General features: G+C 44.5%; 1 protein-coding gene across 12 annotated transcripts in view; it reads right to left on the minus strand.

Moving 5' to 3' along the window:
* ARNTL (aryl hydrocarbon receptor nuclear translocator like) overlaps positions 1 to 21,943 on the minus strand; it is a 104,353-nt gene that overhangs the window by 51,455 nt on the left and 30,955 nt on the right. For 11 of the 12 annotated variants that reach the window (XR_006740855.1, XM_045577741.1, XM_036428343.2 and 8 more), the window contains exon 2: positions 19,348 to 19,420. The gene's annotated coding sequence lies outside the window, so the exon portion shown is untranslated. Of the gene's footprint in view, positions 1 to 193; positions 200 to 2,932; positions 2,943 to 19,347; positions 19,421 to 21,943 lie in introns of those variants that run through there. The other variant, XM_036428334.1, reaches the window with a different exon arrangement.

Raw genomic sequence — 21,943 nt, forward strand, 5'->3', positions numbered from 1 at the left:
TCCTCAGAGAGACTCCTCGGCTGTCCAATCTAAAGTGGCCATTCCTATGATTCATCCCCACCTGTGGGTTCTGATTTGTTAATTTCTGAAATGACCTTGCTTTTTTATGTCTCCTCTGATTAGCATATGAGCATCATGAGAGCAGAGAGACCCTCTTCTATCTTGTTCTCCAGTGTTTCCAAAGCAACTAGACCAGTGACTGGCTCATAATAGGTGCTCAATAAATATTCACTGAGTACACAAATCCATGTCAAACCTCAGGAGGAGCATCCTATGTCTCAATCCCCCTCAATCCTCACAGCAGTGTTATGAGGTGAAATCCTTCTCTCTCTTGCATAATGAGAATATCAAAGCCCAGAGAGGGTGCATGTTTTTCTCAGGCCCACACACCTAATGAGTTGATGGAGCAAGAATTCCAAGCCAGGCATGAAGAGTTCTAATCCTGGCTTTGAAGTGAGCATCTGTTGCTTTTATAATTTAGGAAAAGCAAAAATGAAAAACTTCAGAGGAAAAACTACACATCAGAAAGAGCTTTATATCAAATGACCTCATACATGAGATTCAGTTCCTGCACCCCACATCCCAGTGTCACGCCACCTGCAGAGGCAGGGACTACAGCTGGAGCAGAGGGAAGGACTCTGGGTCCTCCTTTATGGAGGATTCTTTCCTGTATTTCAGGGGGACCCCAAAGGCCAGGCTGGGAGGGGAGAGACACCCACAATCCTGTCGCTGTTTGAAGCAGCAAGCTTATTCCATGGTTTGCTGGAAAGATTCCGGGAGAGGCCTACAAGCAAGTTAGAAGACTGGGGAGTGAAGGTACTTGAAATTTGCCTTCTCCCAGAAATTTGCTTTCACTCATATTTTAAAAACTGAAATTAAAAAAGAAAAGGAAAGGAAAGAAAGCACATTTCCTAGTATTAAAATTTCAAAAATTTTTAAATTGGAAATAGAAATTTACATTTATTTCAATTTAAAATGCTAAGCCCTTCTGAAGCTGAGCATATGCACCTTTCTGATCTATGTATCACAATGACCTTTTTATTAGTCTGATATTTGGGAGGAAAAAACATAACCATCTCTCCTGTCTGTCTGCTAGATGCAAGCTATGCTGGAATAATGTGCAAATCAGCAGGTTTGTCAGAGCAAAATGGCCAGGCCAGTTCTAGTGTCTGACTACACATCTCAAATACGGGAAAAGAACAAAAACAGCAAATAGTATCAGTAAAGTGGGTATTTCAAAAAACCACCAGGATGGCCTAACAACCTTTGAATACAATATCCTACAGAAACAGAAAACCCTTCCTGGTTACAAATGGTCATGAACCTGGTTACAAATATGCTCCTGGTTATGAACAAGGAGCAGCGGGATGACAAAAGTGCACACGTAAGCTATCCCTCTGTACCTGAATTTCTCAACTGGAATCTGTAGGTGGCCTTTGGGGAAAATATCTCAAGAGAAATATTGGGCTTGTGAGTATTTACTACTTGTATGTTTTTGGAGAAAGGCTTCATACATTTCATCAGATTTACAAAGTGATCTGAGACCCCAAAAGACAGGGACACCCACCAAATCATTCTGCTGCTGCTCATTCTTTGGACAATCCTGACAAAAACAACTACATAGGAAGCCCCGCTGGCTTTCACAGCAGGCAAGGTGACATCGACAATCAGAGAAAAGTGTCCCAGCTCTTGCCTGAACAGCCCTGCCACAGGGGAGAACTTGGTCAGTGACTGAGAAGAGGGCACTGGTAGAAAGGGACCAAGGAACTGCTGAGCCTTAGCATGACCCCATTGCCCAGAGAGGAACAAATGGGACAATCAGAAAGAGCAAGAGAGCAAACTGCGGGACCAGAAAGTCAATAGGCAAGATACACTTGGGAGCAGCAGTGATGGAAGAAGAAAAGACATGGGCTCTAGAGTGAGGCAGGGATATGTTCAAACCCTGGCTTCACCTATATACTAGCCAATGGCCTTGAATGAAGATGATGATGATGAAGATGGCAGCAGCTATGATGGCCTAGTGTAGCATATAACAAACAAGTACTTATCCTATATAATAAAGAGGGAATATGCTAATTGACTCTCATGCTGTCGCAAAGATGGCAGCACCCATAGCCAATAAGGAGGGAATATGCTAATTGACTGTCACACCCTCAAATATGGCAGCACTCACAGCCACAAGACAGTGGTGCCCAGTACCCTCAGCCCCGCCAGGGCACCTGCCTCTGGAGTCCACCAGTCCCTTCAGCCCCAGCTGCCCAGGGCTGGCCCGAGGTGCAAGCAAGCCTCAGATAGTGGCTTCCTACCTGCCCAGGGCCGCCTGAGGCTTGAGATGCCGGCAGTGGCAGCAGCAGAGCTGTGATGGGGCATCACCTTCCCCTGATTGCTGGGTCCTCTCCCGCTGCTGAGGGCTCCTGGGCTGTGAGAGGGGGCAGGCCAGGCTGAGGGAAGCCCCCCCTCCAGTGCATAAATTTTCAGGCACTAGGCCTCTAGTGTTTTTATAAAACAATATGTTCTTTTATAATATTTTATTTTCAAGGCAACCCTATGAACATTCTCTATATTATCTCCATTTTTTAGATCTGGGAAAAGAAGGTTAAAAGGATTAAGTAGCATAGCCAAGGTCCACAACTAGTTGGAATTCAAAACCAGGTCTGTTTGATTCCAAGTCCATGTTCTTAACTACTGAGCTCCACTGTAGTGTGGGGCTTCAGCTTCCTCATCTGCAAAACTCACACCTGCAGGGTGGTGAGGGTTAGATAGAATGCATGTAAAGTGCTTAACATGGCACCTGGCAAAGGGGAAGCTCAATAGTATAGCTATTAATGTCGTCTGGATGACATCTGGACCTTTGGAAGAGAGAGGGAGATGTGGGCGGTGGCATCTGGCTATACAGATGGTACGGCATTTCCCTTCACAGGGTGCAGCCAACAGGCCTGGGAACACTGAACCAAGGTCTGGGGTGGTATACTCTCGGAGAGGGAGAGAGAGGGGACACCTCAGCAAGGTGGGCAAAAAATGTGTTTATTTGAAGATGACTTTTCATTAAAAAGTCTTTGGAGAGGACTAGGAACTTTTGAAAGAAGAAATAACTCAAGCTCAAGAAGAAAGTTCTCAAGAGGCAATAACGGACTGTATGCCTGAGCCTGGGCCGGGAATGAGATACCCAACAGAGCATGAGAGCTCCTGTGCATGTTAGTGGTAAGGGAGATGGTGAACTCAAGTTATCAGTAAACTGGCCTGAAACATGGGCAAAATCTAGGTATTCTTAAAAATAAAAAATAAAAAAAAGTTTTTGTTGGAGCAAGTGGCATTTGAAGTTATTATGGAGAAATGCACCACCCCAATGATTCAGTGTGACCTGCAGTGTGTAAGATCAAGAGACCGTCTGTAGGAAGGAGTCAGGCTCACTGACACCACCACCTTGACTACACACTTAGAGAAGATTGAAGAGGGGGCTTCTATGGAGCAGCAGTCTCTCCACAGAGACCAGCAGCATTGCTCAGGACGTGCTCCCTGGGACCAACGTCTGCCTGGGGAGAAATTCATCATGGAGTGCTGCCAGCCAGCCTCTCCTCAGTGAGCTAGTCTCCTCCTGCTTTTCTTAGAAAGAAATCACTCCACCAAATTCTCCCAATAGGAACCAAAGATACTCAAAATGTTTCACATTCTGTCAGAGTCCCCTCTTCTCCATCTCCACAGCTCTACACAGGGCTCAGGAGAAATTCCCTGGACCATTTTAACTGCGTCTAACTAGTTCTGCTGCCTCCCCCTCTAGTCCAGCCCCCGCATGGCCACCAGCTGGCTTTCTAAAATAAAAGTGCTGACCACGTCACTCACCTCCTGAAAGATGTCTGCTAGGTTTGCACCGCCCACGGGATAAACACCAAAGTCTTAAATTGCATAAACTCATTCATTTTCGCATTCACCCGTCTATTGAATGACGATCACCTACTGTGTGCCAGGAGGCTTTGGTTTAGGCCCTGGAGAAAGAGTGGTAAATGAGACAGTTAAGACAAGACCCCATCCTCACAGATTTACATTCTAGTAGAGTAACACAAACATATAACATTAAGTCAGGTGAAGGAGAGTGGTAATGAAAAAAATAAAGCAGGGTATGAAGACAGAGTGATGGGGCAAGAGATGGGGTAAGATAGTCCTTGTTAGATAGGTGAAAGACCACTTGAACAGAGACCAACATGGAGTAAAGGTGAGCCAGGCAAAGACATTGGGGAAAAGTGGCCCAGAGAACAGCAAGTGGAAAGGCCCTGAGGCAAGAAACCCAGTGGAGAGTGGAATGGAATGAGAATGAGCAAAGTGGAGAGTGCTAAGGGATGAGACCAGGGAAGTAGGAGGGGTTGGCAGGCCATGGCGAAGAGTTCAGATTCTATTCCAAGGATTCTAGGAAATGACTGAAGAGTTCTAGCAGGGACGTGATGTGATCTTATCAACTTTTTAAGAGGTCACTCTGCCTGTGTGAAGACTGAAGCAGCTAGGCCAGAGTGGAAATAGATAGGGTCATCTGGATGAGGGTAGGGAGGTGTGACGGCTTTTAAGACATACTCTCATGGAACAACTATCAAGAATCGTGAAGAGATAATGTGAGAACTGAAGGAATAAGCAGGATTAAGAATGATGCCTACAGTTCGGGCCTGGATAACTAGGTAAGTGGTGGTGCCACAAAATAAGGGGGTCTGAGATGCCCTTGAAACATCAATGGATGTTGAGTGGACAATGGTAGGTAAGCTGCGGGCCTGGGAGAAAGGTCTGGACTTGTCAGTTTAAGGATGACCGCAGGGATGTGGCACTCAGGTCCTCATCTCTTGGCCCCGGCTCCAGACACGCATCTCCTCCAGGGCTCTCACTCTGCCCAGTGGCTCCTACTGCCTAGATTTACAGGGGTCTTCAAATTGCGGCCCGCGGGCCACATGCGGCCCGCAGAGGAGTCTGATCCGGCCCACCAGGTTTTTTGGGCAGTGAGCGCAGCCGAGGTGTTACAGTAGGAATTAGTAGTTCATATAGTCCGGCCCTCCAGCTCTCTGAGGGACCGTGATCTGGCCCCCACTTTAAAAAATTTGAGGACGCCTGGCTCTAGAATGTCTGCCTGGACTTTTGTAGCGCAGACTCCTACTCCTCTCTCTCTCTCTCTTTTTTTAATTGTTTTAAGATACGGTACAGTTCTCAATGGGTCTTGAATCCTTAATGAAATGGTGTCTTAATTATGAAAAGACAAGTCTTTTCATTGGGTTTCTAATTGGAAAGGATTTGGTTTTTCTTTTCTCTTTCAAATATATTTATTGGGGGTCTACAGTATGCCATGCTTTGTCCTAAGTGACAGAGAAAGCAGAGGGTAGATTACAAATGACTAAATGATATTTGTCATTGTACTGGCAATCATTTGGTTTATCTTTCCTACTCTTCTCTTAAGACTTGCTCAAAAGTCACCTTTCATCTGAGACCCCTCCTGATTCCCCAGAAGAGAGCCTTATCTTTTCCCACGACACCCTGTTGCATGCCTTGATGATGTTATAAGCCCAAGTCTCACCACAATCTATTAGTACATATGTTCCCTGATAGCTCCTTGAGGGAAATGAGTGTAAATCTATTATTCCTTTCTGTGAACCACCTAACATAAGGCCATGGTGAACATTTGCTAAATAAATGGAGTTCTCTCCGCAAAGACGTGAAAAAGAAATTATATAGACGTAAACCGACTCACACTGCAGCTGCTGTGTGCAAGGGGAAAATAAGGCGCTGTCACTGAAGCACTAATAAAGCTCAATGGGATAGAACCAGATCTTACTTTGAGGGATTTCTTAACACAAAAGAGCTTCAAGAAATCTAAAAGTTGAGTATTGGGAGGTGTAACTGTACATGGTAAAGGTGTTTTGGGTTTTACTGTGGAAACACCCAGCAAGTCCAAAGCCACAGCACTCAGGAGGAGTTGGAGACAGAGGGAAGGACACCTGGAATTCTGACAGCGACCCTCGAGGGAGGTCCTCTCTGCCCTCTTTGCAGATGTGGACAGTGAATACCAGAGAGGTTAGGTGATGTGTCCAGAGTCACAAAGCTGAGAAGACAGGAGCCAGGATTCACACTCAGGTCTTCTCGATACCAGTGCCTGTGTTCCTTCCATCACACTCCACAGCCTCACTCTATGATGCGAGGTCACATGGCGAGAAGGATCTTTAGGGACCACCTGGACCCCAAACTGCACCAAGGAAATATAATTCTGCAGAGGGTTGTGATTTTCCCACTGTGACTGAGGATTCATCATGAGAACCCAAGCCAGAAACTAAGTCTCTGAACCCCAGGAGCACTGGGCCCGCACTGCCTCCTATGGTACTCATAGGGCAGAGACAAAGCAAAAGATAACATTTCAATAGTCTAACTTATCCACTTTCAAGTACCTTAGAAATAAAAGTGAGAGGATGGGAAATTGTGTTTTTCAATATTTATTACTGGGTGTGTGATTCTGGGACTCCACTGATCTGAGAAATGTGGTCACCTCACCAAGTGAGTTATAGAGCCAGCAGCAGGAAGTGCACTGACCAGTTTGTGGCAGCTCTCTCATTCCTTCAGACAAATTTTTGTTTCCCACCTAGTATCTGCAAGACCCTGAGCAGAGGAAAAAGGAAAGAACCCTAGAATTGAATTGTGGCTCCCCACTGTGTAATATTTAGTATAGTAACCTTTTTAAGCCTTAGTTCCTTCATCTGTAAAAAAAAAAAAAATTAACAACCCCTGTTTTACAAAATTGTTCTGGTAACTAAATGGGATGACACATGGCACTGGTATATAGGAGTGACTCAGTAAACACCAAGTGGCTGGTGGTTTACTCATCGCCAAGAAAGAAAAGGAACTTACTCATAGAAAAAGGGAATGGAACAAATTAGCTACACCAAAGCTCTTGTGAAAAATTTAGCAGAATAAAAGTAGCATCACACTCTACAAATTTACTACAGCATAAAGAAATTCTTTAAAAAAATTTTTTTAGTGGCTGAGTATCTTAAGGTAGGGTAGGAAGAAGGAGAGGCAGAATGTGAGAAAAGAAAGAGAGGATGAATTTGAATACATCACTGTATTGGTAAGAGTCAAGAGAAGTTCAAGTATATACATAAAAAGTAATGCAACTTTATCACTAAAGGATAAAGTGGCCTATTAATTATATATGGTCCTACTTCTCTGACAAGCTCCTATTCAACCTTCAATACCCTACTTGCTTCATGACTTCTTCCATTCCACTGCACCTAGAGGTTAATTAATCATCCTTCTACTAAATGATTCTTATTATTGAACATATTACACCACCTCTGCTCATTGGGCTCCCCTACCAAACACGGGACTCCTGAGAATATACATCGTATGATTCATTTCAGGGCTCATGGGGTGGCTTTCCCCTGGCTCCAGGACCTCCAGTCATCAGCTACCAGTTCGGGGACTCTCCAGAGGAGATCTTACTTTGAGGAATTTCTCTCTACAGCAGGAAAAAGAGAGAGGACTTACATTTATAAAGTGTCTGTTCTGTGCTGAACATCTCAGAGGCACCTTTGAATCTTAAACCATGTATTCCTCGAAATACCCCTAGGAGGGAATTATCCCTATTTTGTAGAAGGGAGACCCTGAGTCTCAGAGAGGTGAATGAGGTTAACAGCCAAAGGTTTGTGCTCCTAGTGATGAGGCCAGGATTTGAACCTGGGACTATCCAACTCTAGATCCCTATTTTCACTAACCAGACCACCCTGCCTGCATCTAATGAAGCTGAAGGCATCCTAGGACAATATGTGGTCTGGGCATCAATCTACTGTCAGATTAAGAAGTGAGGTCCATGTTAAGAAGCTTCGGCCAACACAGGACAACCTGTTAGCAAAAGCCAGACACCAATTCAGAGAGTCAGAGAGGAGACTCTGGAGCAAGTGGGATTCCAAGTTTCATATGCAGTTAGCAGGTGGTAAGCTAACCATCTCCAGAGATCTTTCCTTTCCAAAGAGAAAAAGATATTCCAGACCAGCAGTTCTTAACCACGTGTAATCCGTTAAGGTCCCTCATCAAGAATGCACATATCCTTCCCAAATGCTAAGGAAAAGTTCTAAACATGACCGTAAATCCCAGTACTCTGAGGAGAAAGCTGTGGACGAAAGTCACCACAGGAAATCTGGGAATGTCACTTCCCTTTCCGTTCTCCACCCTCAGCTCAGTGAAGCAAACATCCATGGTATGCCGCAGGCAAAAAGCCTCACAGTGGTCTGACTCCACTACCCGTGGAATCAGAAGACTGTGTCCAAGGCACTGTCATTTGCCAGCTGTGCGACATTCAGTGAGCCAGACCTTTGAGCTCAAGTGTCTCCAGATATAGAGAGGAGAGTGGAGTACCTTTTTTATAGGCAGGCCATAGGGATGCTATGAGAACATACATGTAGGAAGATCCTGGCATCTAGGTGCAAGGAGGTGATGTAGGGAACCCCTGGTCCCTCACTACATCACCTGCCACCTCCCTCTCCCCAGATCTCTTGGGCCTGACACTCCCTGGTGCAGCCATTTAGATGCTGACCCAGCCTTGGTGGGAAGGATGAGGCAGCCCTGGGAGAGCAGAGGGAAGGAAACTGATTTGGTGTTATTCTTCCAAAGGCTTCCTGGCACAAGGGAAATTTCTAGGTAAGTATTTAATAATTACATTGGTTACAGTAGTTGGGAAAATTTTTGTCACTTTTGGTGATATTCACCACCAAAATCAAGGTATGAAAACCATCTAATTACATCTTTAGCTTTATGTATTTGAATGCTCTTCTAAGATAAATGTATCATTTTGATGGCATATTTGTGAATTTTTTAAGTTTACTTTTTTAAATACATGTTTAAGCAAAAACTAAATTATTCGAGTAATAATGGGACACTCTTGGGAGAAGTGTGAATTAGTACCGCCTTTTTGGAAGTCAATTAGGCAATACTGGTTTAAAATTTAAATGGCAAACTATTTAAGCCCAAAGTCCCACTTCTAGGTATCTACAGCACAGAAAATCTCATGCAAAAATTCGCAGGTTTGTGCTACAATGTCCACAGCAGCCATGGTGGCAATGGCAAAAGATCAGAAACAACCTGGGTGTTTAATGAATAAATAAATATAAATACCATGGAGTACAACTGTTAAAAATAATGAGGCATGTGTTACGTGCACATGTTGAGTTGAAGAGATAATACAGGAGTTGGAGGTTGGCTATAAGAAGGAAAGCTGCAGAACAGTATGCCTAAGCTCTGTTTTTATAGAACACAAGTAAAAACCAGAATGCTGAGGGTGAAGGCAAAGGAGACAGGGGTTGAGGGGTGGGGGTGGGGCATAAGCAAATGAAAATGTCCAGAACTGTACTCAATGAAGTCTCAAAGGTGCCTATCTTTGGGGAGATTAGGAAGAGGTCACAGAAGACTTTTTTCGTTTAAGTTAATGCATATCACTGTTGTCTGAATTATTATAAGTGTGTACTTTTTCATGATGACAAAAGTAAAAAAAAAAATGTACAAGCTCAGAGGATAATAGTTTTTAACTGTCAGTGTTGGCAAGGACTCCCTAATGTAGCCACTGTGGGAATGCAGCACCTCCTCCCCATCTCTGCAGGTGGCCACCAGTGCCCAGTCCTCACTGGCTGGAAGGAGAGGGGGGAGGGACCTCCTAAAAAACAGCAATGAAGGGGATGGTATCCAGGAGGGAGAATCTCAGACTCCTCACCTATTTCAATAAGGATTCTGCCAAATTAAGACCATTTCAACCAGATGGCTAATAAAAAGGGCTAAGTGTCTCTAACTGTTCAAGTTTACAACATCATAAATTGCTGAATTAAAGCATGCACTTATTTTCAACCTCCCTTAAATAGAGGCAATCAAAATTTATATCCTGCATTACCCAACATTTTATGTTGATTTATAAGTCTTGCTGAGGACTCCTTAAAAAATGTTAATGAGAAATTCCCACAGGGGGGAGAGAAGGTGACTCTATTAAACCCAAAAGGGCCTACATAAAACACCATAATGGCCCCTTGGGTCATTATAAAAAAGGACAACTTAGTGAGTGAAATAACCTTCCTCTCTGTGATCAAAGTTGCTAGTGAATATGTTCTAAATAAATGCATAGTGTCTAAGAGGTGCTGGCTACATTTAACACACTCGATTACCTTCAGGCCAGGTAAAAGTGCAGCTGCTGGGTGGGGCAGGGCAAATTAGGGAAGCAAGTTCCTATGGAGGGGCCACTCCTCAGCAGGGCTGTGAGGGAGGATGGACCCAGTGCCATCGCACCTTCGATTTTTCATGAAGACCTGGAAATCCAGATGTCTAGACAATACCTACCAACTTCTAAGTGTTAGTCACTAATTTTAAAGTTTTAAGACATTGTGAGCATGGACAATATATATCTCCAGGCCAGATGTAGACAATGAGTAGAGTTTTCAGCCTCTGCTTAAAAGTATCTACAGTTTAATAATAGATAATTTTAGAAAGATGGGTGAGGCAAAGACACAGTATAGAATGGATATAAGAACAGTTTATCTTAAAAAGATATTTCTAACATTGAGACAACAATGGTAGTTGTCTATATCAAATTCTGAATAAATCATTTAAACTTATTTAGCTATACTAGGCACAAAGTTCTAAGAGGGGAATTTCTCAGGTCCAGAGAGAAAAAAGTCCTACAATTTACTGTCAATGAACCTATAAGAACTTACTATACTACTATGTATTAAATATGTATCATTAAAAATTTAAAATACTAACAGTGCCTATGAAACACTTCTCTGTGCCAGGTGCTCTTCAGGCATTTGGTACCCAGATCACTAAGGTGGGCCACACAGCCTCTGGGCAAGATTCCAAAGGCCTATCTGAAAAATCTCCCTCCAAAACAAAATGCAAAATAACAACTTAAGTCTCAACATCATAAAGCTGTGCTCATTTTCTCCAAAGCCAAAAAATGATAACAGCTTTTTGTGCTAATAAAAATATTTCACATAATTTGCAACTCACAAAGTGCGTTTCTTACACCCTCACTCCTCACAGTCTATACAAGTAACTGTGCATTCAAACTTTGTATCTCATCCAAAGTCTGCTTACAATTATCATTAACAATACAACTTTTTATAAACAACAGTAATGCAGCCCTAGCTGGTTTGGCTCAGTAGATAGAGTGTCAGCCCGAATGAAGGGTCCCGGGTTCGATTACAGTCAAGGGTATATGCCTGGGTTGCAGGCTCCATCCCCAGTAGGGGGCATGCAGTAGGCAGCTGATCATGATCAATGATTCTCTCTCATTATTGATGTTTTATCTCTCCCTTTCCCTTCCTCTCTGAAATCAATAAAAATATATTAAAAATAAATAAATAAAATAAAAACAACAGTGATGGTAACAGATTATTTGGTATTTTCTCCATGTCTGGTATAATACTAAGCATGTTTTGTTTCACCCTCACAAGAACCTCATAAAGGTGATTACTATTATCACCACCCCAGGTAACAGGTGAGGAAACTGAGGCTTAGAGAGCTTGTATGGAGTGTCTCAACTCACATCCCTAGCAGGCACAAAGTTGACATTCTGAAGCAGGTCCCACTGAGACTGGTGTGATGAGTGCCCTTATTTAAAGGCATGCTTGTCCTGGAGGCAGCTGCCCTCCAAGCCCATCTCAGTTTGCAGCCAGTAAATGCCCTGAAGGCGCAGGGCAGCTAATGTCCTCCTCTGCTCCTCCCCCATGCCCCTTTCCCCACTTGGTCAGAAGCCATTTTTTTTTTTTTTTTTTTTTTTGCCTGCTCAAAACCAGTGTCACTCGGAGCTCAGCCAGCCTGGCCCTAGAGGACTCTGGAGGCACAGCAAGGTCCCCCGGGGAGACCCTGCTTCTTGGCAGCAAAGCAAAGTAGCCAGTCCCCTGCCCAGGCTGCTGGAGTCTAGACAGGGCTTTCATATCACTATTGCCTGAATGGGGTCTCGGAAGAAGGTTCTGGCAGTTACAACAACCCCATGAAATGGTGGCCAAGGTACAAAGGTGGGGGTGGGGGCAGAGGAGGCACCTTCGGCTTGGGAGAGGAGGAAAGGTTTATTTAGCCATCAGTTATAAACTATCTAATATTCAAGGTGCCACATTAGACCCCCAAGAGAGGGAGAACTGGTCTCTAATGCATACAGAGATAAATTATCCAAGTAAAACAATAAGCAATAAACACACACACACACACACACACACTCATTCACCAGCACAGGCCCATGTGCACACAGACTGCATCATGGATCAGCCACCTTATGTCCCTCCTCACCTCTTCTGTAGACCTCTCAGCCTGACTGTACAGCCTGTCTGCCCTATCACAGTGATCACACTAGGAAAGACAAGGAGGTCATGACGACACATGGTGGTCAGAGCCATCCCCCTGAGTGTGTCCCAGTCCAGAGGAGCAAAGGAAAGGCCAGCTCTGTCTTGGCAGGAGAAAGGGGTCACTTCCTTACAAAGGGACGATGCAGGGTTAGTGAGGTGGAGAGAAGAACAGGAGAGTATTCAGAAGAACAGACCTGTCCAGGCATTGATGATTCCTTAGCACAGCTGGCCCTGATGCAGAAACAGGAGGTGAGGGTGCAAGCTAAAATGTGGGGGGCCCTGGAGAACCCCTTTTATGTTCACAGCCCAGACTCCCATGATGTAAGTGGCTGTCTGGCAGTTAGGCAGGCTATCAGTCAACTCTTTGGTCAGGCTTCTGCTATCATGGGGCTGCCCAGTGGGGAACAAGGATTCACTAATTTAGGATGACATAAATCAATGGAAAATGTGAATAGTGGGCATTGGGCTACTGGAATGCGTGGCAGAGGGACCGTGGGGAATGGAAGAATGGGGAAGAACACCTACTCACTCAGGCACTGAGGCCAAAGCCCTGCTTACATGTCTTCAATTGATCTGGACCTCAATTTCCTTGAATGCCATCTCTGAGATAACAATGATAACACTTACCTCAGCCAAACCTGCTGAGGCCCTAATACTAAGTGGTTACCACCAAGCACTCCGACAGTGCTGGCCACGGGGTAAGCAATCACTAGGCAGTATAAAAAGATAATGCTAATAGTGATGATGAGACCTTATCAGGGAGGTGGAAAAGACTTCCCAATAAGAGGCACATCAGCTGGTATCTGAAGGGCAAATAGTCATGAACTAGGCATATCGGAAAGAAAATGCATTCCATGTGGAGGGGACCAGCTTATGGGAAAGTCCCTCAAAGGAAAAGATGCGTAAGTATTTCCAGGCAAGGATAGCCATCCCAATGCCTGCTGGAGCACCCTGGTCAGCAGAACACCTCTGCTTTAAAACTGCTTCTTCTTCTAGAAGGTCCTCCCAGATTACGGTGAACCTCCAATAAAAGCTGCATTCTCAGCACAGTTTCCCAGGTCTGTGGCAGAACTAGGAAGCCTTAAGCTGAAGGCCCCAAATGGAAACATGAGAATGTATTGCCTGTCTCATAAGTGCATTGTGCCAGCACACATGGGGAACCCAGTCATGGACTAGCATCCCTGGGGCAGAGCCTATGCCTGGGTATCACTGAGGACTGAGTGAAGATAAAGAGGCCCTTGGGCGCTTCCACAGAGGACCACTCACTATCCTCACCCCCGAGACAGAAAAGCATTCTCAGCTGAGCTGTGGGAGCAAAGCTGTCAGCTGTTAGCAAGAATTATTTTTGCTAATTTAGAAAATTTGGGATTCATCCAGGCTGAAGCTGGGCAGACCTCATTCCTAAGCATTTCTTGATAGATTATTTTTCATTTTGAATTGCTATTACTATCCCATCAATAGCAGGAGTTGTGATTGTTTTGTTTTTGTTTTTGTCAGCAATAAAGAATACAGAGAGGTTCAATTCCCTGAGCCTCAGGATGCTGAGAGTCACAACAAACAGCCACAAGCCCAAGCCCAGAACAACCTATGCTGCACTCAGAACAGAAGAAGGCACCTCACCAAACTCAATGGCCAATGAGCCTCCAATTTCGTATACATCTATTCATGTTATAAATCTGCTGTTCGGCTGCACAAACAGACATGGCTGCTCTCACTCTTTTACAAACATTTCCTGAGCCAGGTGAACTGTGCTGGCACCGAGAACCGAGATTGTGTGTGTGTGTGTGTGTGTGTGTGTGTGTGTGTGTGTGGTCCCCACCCTGAAGGAGCTCAGTTTACTGAACATAACAGATAATAAGTAAATCAACAGTTATGCTCATAAATGCTTTGGGAGAGAGAAATGCAGGGTGTTCTGGAACCGGGAGGAAGGTCATCTCCAGGTCACCAAGAAGTGCAGGGTGGGGAGGGAAGGTGTCTGGATAATGGAAATTTGATTGAGTTACCAAAACGGGGAGCAGGGGTAGGTCACTCCTAGGAGAGGGCCTAGCAATGGCAAAGGCACCAGGAGGTACAGGCTGTTGGAAGGCTAGGCTGAGGTTAGAAATACGGGTTAGAGAAAAAGTGAAATGAGGAAGGTGGCCCAGGGCCAGATTATGAAAGAACTGCAGGCCCGCTGATGGGACTTGGGTTTTCTTCTGAAAGCAATGAGAAGCCCATGGGGAGTTTTAAGCAGAAGAAAGCAATGGTCAGGTTTGTGAATTAGAAATATCTTGCTGATAGGAGTATGAGAGTGGCATGAGGGAGGACAAAGATGGACACAGGAAGACCAATGAAAGGGCTGTTTAAAAAAATTCCATACAGTGAGTCCCAAAATGAAGGAGTGAAGAAGGAGAAGGCGTGAGGTGACAAATTTGAGAGACGGTCTCCACAGGACGTGGCAACTGATGGGTGATGACAGTTAAGGAAAAGGACAAAGCCAAGAATGACTCCTACAGTAGACGGAACTGAGGGGGCGCAGTACCACCCAAGGCAGGCAACAGACACACAGAGAGAGACACATTTGCCACCAGCGGAGGGATGAGTTTGAAGTACCTGCAGGGCCACAGCTATGAGTGAGGGTTGGGAGGGGGCTTGGGGCTGAATAAGTAGATGTGGGTGACTCCCAGATAGAGGAAGCAGTAGATGAGTTCACCTGGGGAGAACACTTAGAGTGGCATGAAAGGAACCAAACAAAACCTTAAGCTAAGGACAAAAAAGAAAACTGGCAAAGCAGACTGCAGAGGCTAAGGTCTGGAGGACAAGGAGAAGGCGGGCCAGATAAGGAGTGAGCAGACCAAGGAGGGGAAGGGAGCACTCAGCATAGCCAGAGACATGGAGGGAGTCCTGCTGAGGGAACAGTTAGCTGGGTGCAAACCATCACAGCCAAACAAAAGAATTAAATCTCAGTAACATTATTATGACATTCCCCCCCCCCCCCCCCCCCCGCCCCAGCCTCATTATCTCACTTCATTTCTTGGTGAGGACTTCCTGATGACCCTAACTAAACTGTCAGCCCATCACCGTCCACCTCTCCCTCCCACTTTATTTCACTTCAGAGCATTACCAAGCTATCTGCCCTTGACCTACTATGCATCTCATACCTCTAGGCTGTCTGAGTGCCTCACTAGGACATCTGCCTTGTCTGGTCAGAGCACTTGTCTGGTGTCATTTCTATAACCACTGTACTGAGAGCACCTTGTCCCAAGTTGTCTGGCTCATTAGAAGCAACAAATATTTAGTGAGCACATACTGCCTGTCTGAAACCATGTAGATGCTGGGGCCACAGATGCAAACAAGACAAAACAGGGCACTGCTCTTGGAGCTTGAAGGTGGATGTGAGCAGAGAGAAATGCCAAGTATCGAAACAGAAAGTAGATTATAACCGCACAGAGCTAGGACCGAAATCCCACGGACATGCTTCCTTTCCAAGCCCAGGGCTGCAGCCTTCTCCAACTAAAGGAAAACGGTATCTGGTGAAACAGTTAAAATAAGTGTGAAATTTGGGCTTTGTCTCTTCCAGAGATCCCACACTCCTTCCACCCTTTCAGTAGGTGCCTAGGAAGTGGAAACACCCACTAGAGTCTCTGAATATTTAGCCGGAAGAGCTCAATCTGTCTCTAGTACTTCTATGTAAGTGGGAGGAGAAATTCTGACTTAAATGGGAGAAAACAGGGAGCAGCATAAACCAGGGGTCAGATAGAACTGCGTTCAAATCTCCTATAACCTTGGGCAGGTTACTCAACCTATGACTGGATTTCCTTATTGCTGAAAGGAAAATACTACTTTCCACGTCACAGGCTGTTGCAAAAATAAAGTGACACCTAGAGAGTACTCAGCACTGTACCTGGTACACAGTGAGTGTCCCATAAATGGTGACTCTAAACCAGTTCCACCTGTTGCTTTTATTACTCTCTTTTAATTGCTCTATTTACATAAACCAAACCACAAATTACTTAGAATTCAAACCAAAGAAGGTGCATTCGAAATAATCAGAGCATAAAATTGATATCTACTTGAATATCTTGAAGAATTACTTCAAATTACCATATCTGAGCAGACTCTGCAGTAAGAAGTTTTATTCTGAATTCTTGGTCCTCCAAACTTAGGCAAATGTAAGTATTTCCCCAACAGATCGCATCTTGTCTCATGGCAAGAGTCCAAACACGACTAGATTCTGCAGTGCAAGTTGTGGCAGAGCTGTGCACACCACACCTCAAAGGGAGCCTAAGAACACAATGCAAGCCCAATGTATACACAAACTCCCAAACACAGCTTGGTTCCAGAGAGGGAAGTGAGAACTGGTCCCAGCATGCTTTACCTGCCTCAAAGCTAAAGATCTGGCTATTTAGACATGCAAATACTGAAATTTTATGTGTCTCCCTTCTTTTACCACCCAAAATCTATGAGTGGTCCACTTTACTAATTCTTTATTCCTTATTTCTGTGCAACCCTGTGCAACTTGGCTTCCTTCCACTTCTTCCTCTCATCGGTGCCCCTCAGGGCATCACATATCTCAACACCATCTGTAACCACCTTGTCACAAATCTGGTGCCCTTCTTTCAGGTCCTTTCTCCCTAGTCCTTTTCCCTTCCTGGGACTCCTACCTTCCTAGTTCTGGTTCTTTTCTACCTTCTCCTTTCCATCCCAGAGTTGTGTGCATTCCCCAAGGCTCAGGCCTCTGTTCATCGTGGGAGAACTTATAATAGAACAGGAGCCATCGGTTTAAGTATTAGGTCTAATACTTAATTATTAGTTATTAATTATTACTAGACCTAATAGAACAGGAGCCATCGGTTTAAGTATTATACATCTCCAGGCTTACCCTCTAAGTCCAGGCTTTAGCCCTATTTTTCCAGTTGTCTATGAACCACTGTCATTTCGAATTCAGTGTGTCTAAAACCAGACATATCAACCACACTTCTTCACACCCGATGTCCACATTTCTGTCAATGGTACCACTGTAAATTCCCAAGTTTAAATTTTTATCTTTGGCTCCTATCTTTAAGAAGCCTGAAAATCCTATGGTTCTCCCTTTGCAATCTCTCTTTCATTGGTCCTTTGCTCTCATTCTAACCACTCTGAACCACATGACCTCATGCCTGGATCACTTTGACTGCCTTTGAATAGGGCTCATGCTTCTTGTCCAGGTATCAGATGAGTGTTCCTAACATGTCACGACTGCCATTTCACTTCTTAGCCCAAAATAACAACAGATCCCTACTTCCCGTAGGAAAAAGACCAAATGTGTTAGACTGGCATTTAGGGATTAGAAAAGGAGTGGGCAAACTATAGCCCACAGACCAAATCTAATCCACTACTTAGTCTATAAATAAAGCTTTATTGTGGGGGTGGGGAACAACTAGCCTGCGGGCCACATAAGACCTGCAAAACCTTGGTAAGTCTGGCCCTACCAAGGCATTGGGTAAGTTAATTGTTTGACCAAATACAACAGGTTAATTGTTTTTGTTGTTAATCCTCACCCAAAGATACCTTTCCATTAATTTTTAGAGAGAGTGGAAGGGAGGAAGAGAGTCAGAAAGAGAGAAGCATCCATGTGAAAGAAATACATTGATTGGTTGGCTTCCTACATGCTCCCTGACCATGGCCAAGGATTGAGCCTGCAACCAAATACGTGCCCTCGACCAGAATGGAACCTGGGACTCTTCAGTCTGAGGGCCAACACTCTATTCACCGGCAGGCAAATTTTTAAGTTGACAATTTCATATGGCCCAGAATCTATCTATATAATAGAGAAATATGCAAGTTAGCTAGGACGCCATAACATCATGACCAAACATCAGGGACCTGAGGCTGCATGGTACCTAGCTGGGGTGAGGGACCTCAGGCCATGCGCTGGGCCCAGGAGACCTCAGGCCCCGCACCCCACCAAGCACTGGGTCGAGGGACCTCAGGCTGCACCCCCTGCCTGGCGAGCTTGATGGGGGACCTCGGGCCGTACCCCCAACCCAGCAGGGCTTGATGGGGACCTCAGGCTGTGCCTCCTGCACCAGTGCTGGGCCGGGGGACCTCAGGCCATGCCTCCTGCCAGGTAGGGCTTGACAAGGGATATCAGGCCATGTTGTCCATACCCAGCGCCAGGCTGGGGGACCTGAGGTACGTTCCCCGCCCAAAGGGGCTTGATGGAGGTGAGGCTGGCCAGGTCTGGGTCTCCTGCGTTTTCAAAGCACCTGTGGGTGGTGGGCGAGGACTTGACTCTAGGTCCCGTGGAGCGCCCCAGACTCTGGCTAGAGGGGGGGTTTTCATATACATTTTACCAATTTTCTTTCATCTATGACACTTCTATTATAGAGAAAGGGCAAATAGCAATATTAAAATATTTCCTCTAATTAATTCCCTTAGTGATATTATAAATATCCAAATGGCTTTTGGCAGAAAAAAAGTTCCCCACCCCTGCTTTATTGGAATACAGCTACATCCACCATTTATGTATTATCTATGGCTGCTTTCATGCTACAATGGCAGAGCTGAGTAACTATGACAGAGACCACATGGCCTATGAAGCCAAAAATATTTACCATTTCATCCTTTACAGAAAAGTTTGATGACCCTGGTCTAGAATAATCAAACACCAGCAGATTGTGTCAAAATTCTTTCCCATGACTCCTTTGGATGAAATTTTTGCTTCTATGGGTTTACTGCTTGAGACCACTTTACTGTGTCTTATACCCACTGTCTCAAGCCCAAAAAGCTTATTTCTCTCCTCCCTGGACTACTTCCTTGAAGCAAAGCCAAAGTTCCACCTCTCCATTAAGCCATCTGCATCCATCCCCTGCCTCCCTGGATGGCCTCCTCTGGGAGGCAGCTCCCACAGACACTCCATTTCTGTGGCTCTATTCCACCTCGATTCAGGCTTCTCCAGGATCCAAGCTTGGTAACTTCCACAAAGCACCAATGACAACTACTGATCCTTGAGAGCATAATTTTGTAAGAAGGCATCAAACAAACTTACCAATAAAGGCCTGGGATCCCACATTTGAAAAGGTAAGCTTGGATCCAAAAGTATGCACTCTAGCCAGCACCACCTATGAAATAGGCCAATGAAATAAGAGTTTAGCTTTAAAAGAGAATATTTATACTACATTTTCTTTAAACTTAGAACTCCCAAAAAGTTTTGATTTACCTTCCTCCCAGGATGCCCATTTCTGCTTCTCAGCCTAGAAAATGCTGCTCATCCTTCAAATCCACTGAACAGTCAGTCCTTCCCTGGAAGCATCCCCAGGGTCACAGGCAGGCCAGGCACACCCTCCTCCCAGCTCCCATGGAGCTCAGGTGAGATGTTTATGGCAACACTCTGGCACATTGTAGTATAATTTCTTATTTAGGAAGGGGATTTCTTACACTGTAGGCTTATCAAGAAAAGAGATTTCGTAAATTCATTCCTTCCCTTTCCCCCACTGGCCTAGCACACTACAGGCATTTAGACAGTCCTCAATAAATATTTGTAAAATGGGTGGAAAAATAACTTACTCAATTCATTAACACATGCCTGAGTATCTAACATTCTGCTAGCCTGCAATTTTTACCATACAGATGCATGCCTCAATCCCACTGCTTTTAATAGGCAATGGTTTAACGGGAAGAATTAATTAGATTAATCTTTTAAATGCACACCTTTGGAATGACACTCCCTTGGGCAGAAACCTCCAGAGGCTCCCAGAATCTAAAAAGGCAAGCCCAATTCCAGAGCCAGGCTGCCAGGCCTGCACCAACTAGCCCAGCCTGATTCTGCAAGCTCAGTTTGCATAGTCTCCCCCCAGGAGTCCTACGAACCAGGCAAAAAGGACTGATAGCCAGTCCCTTGCCACTGGCTGGAGGTCTTCCTCTACCTCTCTTCCCATAATGTCCTTCTATAGAAATGCGATCCATTTCAAACATCATATTCCCAACCACCAAGTCATGGGATGGGGGAAGGAGGGGTGTGGAGATAAGGTATTTTTTCTCTCTGATTTTTTTTTTTTTTTTTTTTTACTGTGATAAAGTACATATAACAGTTAGAATTAAAAGGCTTAGCCATTTTTAAGTGTACAGCTCAATATTATTAAGTACATTCATATTGTACAACTATCACCATTCAACTCCAGAATTCCTTTCATGTGCAAAACTGAAATTTTATACCTCTATAACTTCCCCTTCCCCCTTCCTGCTAGTCCCTGGCACCCAAAAATATTTGTGGAATGAACAAAAGAAGACATCAATGAATTTGGCCTCAACTCTCCCCATAAAATCTGGAAGTACTGTCCCCTCCTGCTGGACTCCTATGGCACTATCTTCCCACCTTAGATTTATTTCAATCAATCTTACATTATCCTCTTTTTTTTTCTCCACAATGGAAATCTCCTCGAGGCAGAAACTATGACTTATTTGAAAGGTTAAGCTTGGGTCCAAAAGCACAAAGACCTATCCTTCATGTTGCTAGATCTAATGGGCAGGTCTTAGTCCTCCTCTTACAGCTTTTGCTACCAGTTAGTCATTCCCTCTTGTTTGACTACTCCCTTCCCCTGGCTTCCAGGATGGCAATCTTGGTTTTCCATCCACCTCATTGACTGTTTGTTCCTTTTGTTGGTTCTTCCCTGTCTCCCCACCTCCTAATGTCAAAGTGTCCCAGGGCTCCATACTTATTCTTTTATCTTCTCTGCATACCCTTGGTGATCTCACCTCATCTCAGGGATTCCAATATCAGCTATATGCTGATGATGCCCAGATTCCTCTCCAAGCCTGGACCACTCCTCTGAACTCTAGCTAGTATGTCCTATTATCTGCTTCAAGTCAAATGGACAGGAGGTCTAAGACATGTTCAATGTCTTAAGCTTCACATATCTAACACAGACCCCTGACCTTCCTCCATACTTGCTCCCTCTAGAATCTTACCCATCTCATTTGAATCCACTGATTGTCCAATTGCACAAGCCAATAGGTTTGGAGTCATTCTTGTCTTCTCTCTTTCTCTCTTATTCCACATCCAATCCTTACCAAAACTGATTTTTTTTAACCTTCAAAATATATTCAGAATATGACTTCTCATAGCCTCCACTATTACCATCCTAGATTATTGCAATAGCCTCCTAACTGGTGTCCCTGCTTCTACTCTTGATGTCATTCTTACCTCCATCCATAGTCTATTCTCAATGAAGGAGGGACTCTATAACAACATAAGTCAAATTATGTCATTTCTTTGCTTAAAATCCTTCAAAATCTTCCTAGCAATGATAATGTCAAAGGAATGAATGTTTCTAAAGTGGTTCAGGGGAAGGTCGGTGGGGAGGTAGGGTTTTCAGGACACTGTCCTCTTCCCGTCCATGTATTTCTTGATTGGCAGTCCTGACTACCACTCCTATTACCTGATTTCTTAAAGAAGGGAAACGTTTTAAAGGGAGAGAAATACAATCAATCAGCTTCCCTTTTTCAGTTCATGTACCACAAGAAGCCAATAACACACTTCTCAAGAAGGAATAAGATATGCCGAGCCTACCACCACTTAATAACTAGTTTCCAAAGATAAAACTAACCTTCCAGAGAATAGTCATTACCCCCTTGATGGTGGTGAA

This window comes from Pipistrellus kuhlii, unplaced genomic scaffold (assembly GCF_014108245.1).
Source record: "Pipistrellus kuhlii isolate mPipKuh1 unplaced genomic scaffold, mPipKuh1.p scaffold_m20_p_9, whole genome shotgun sequence".
Lineage (NCBI taxonomy): Eukaryota > Metazoa > Chordata > Mammalia > Chiroptera > Vespertilionidae > Pipistrellus > Pipistrellus kuhlii.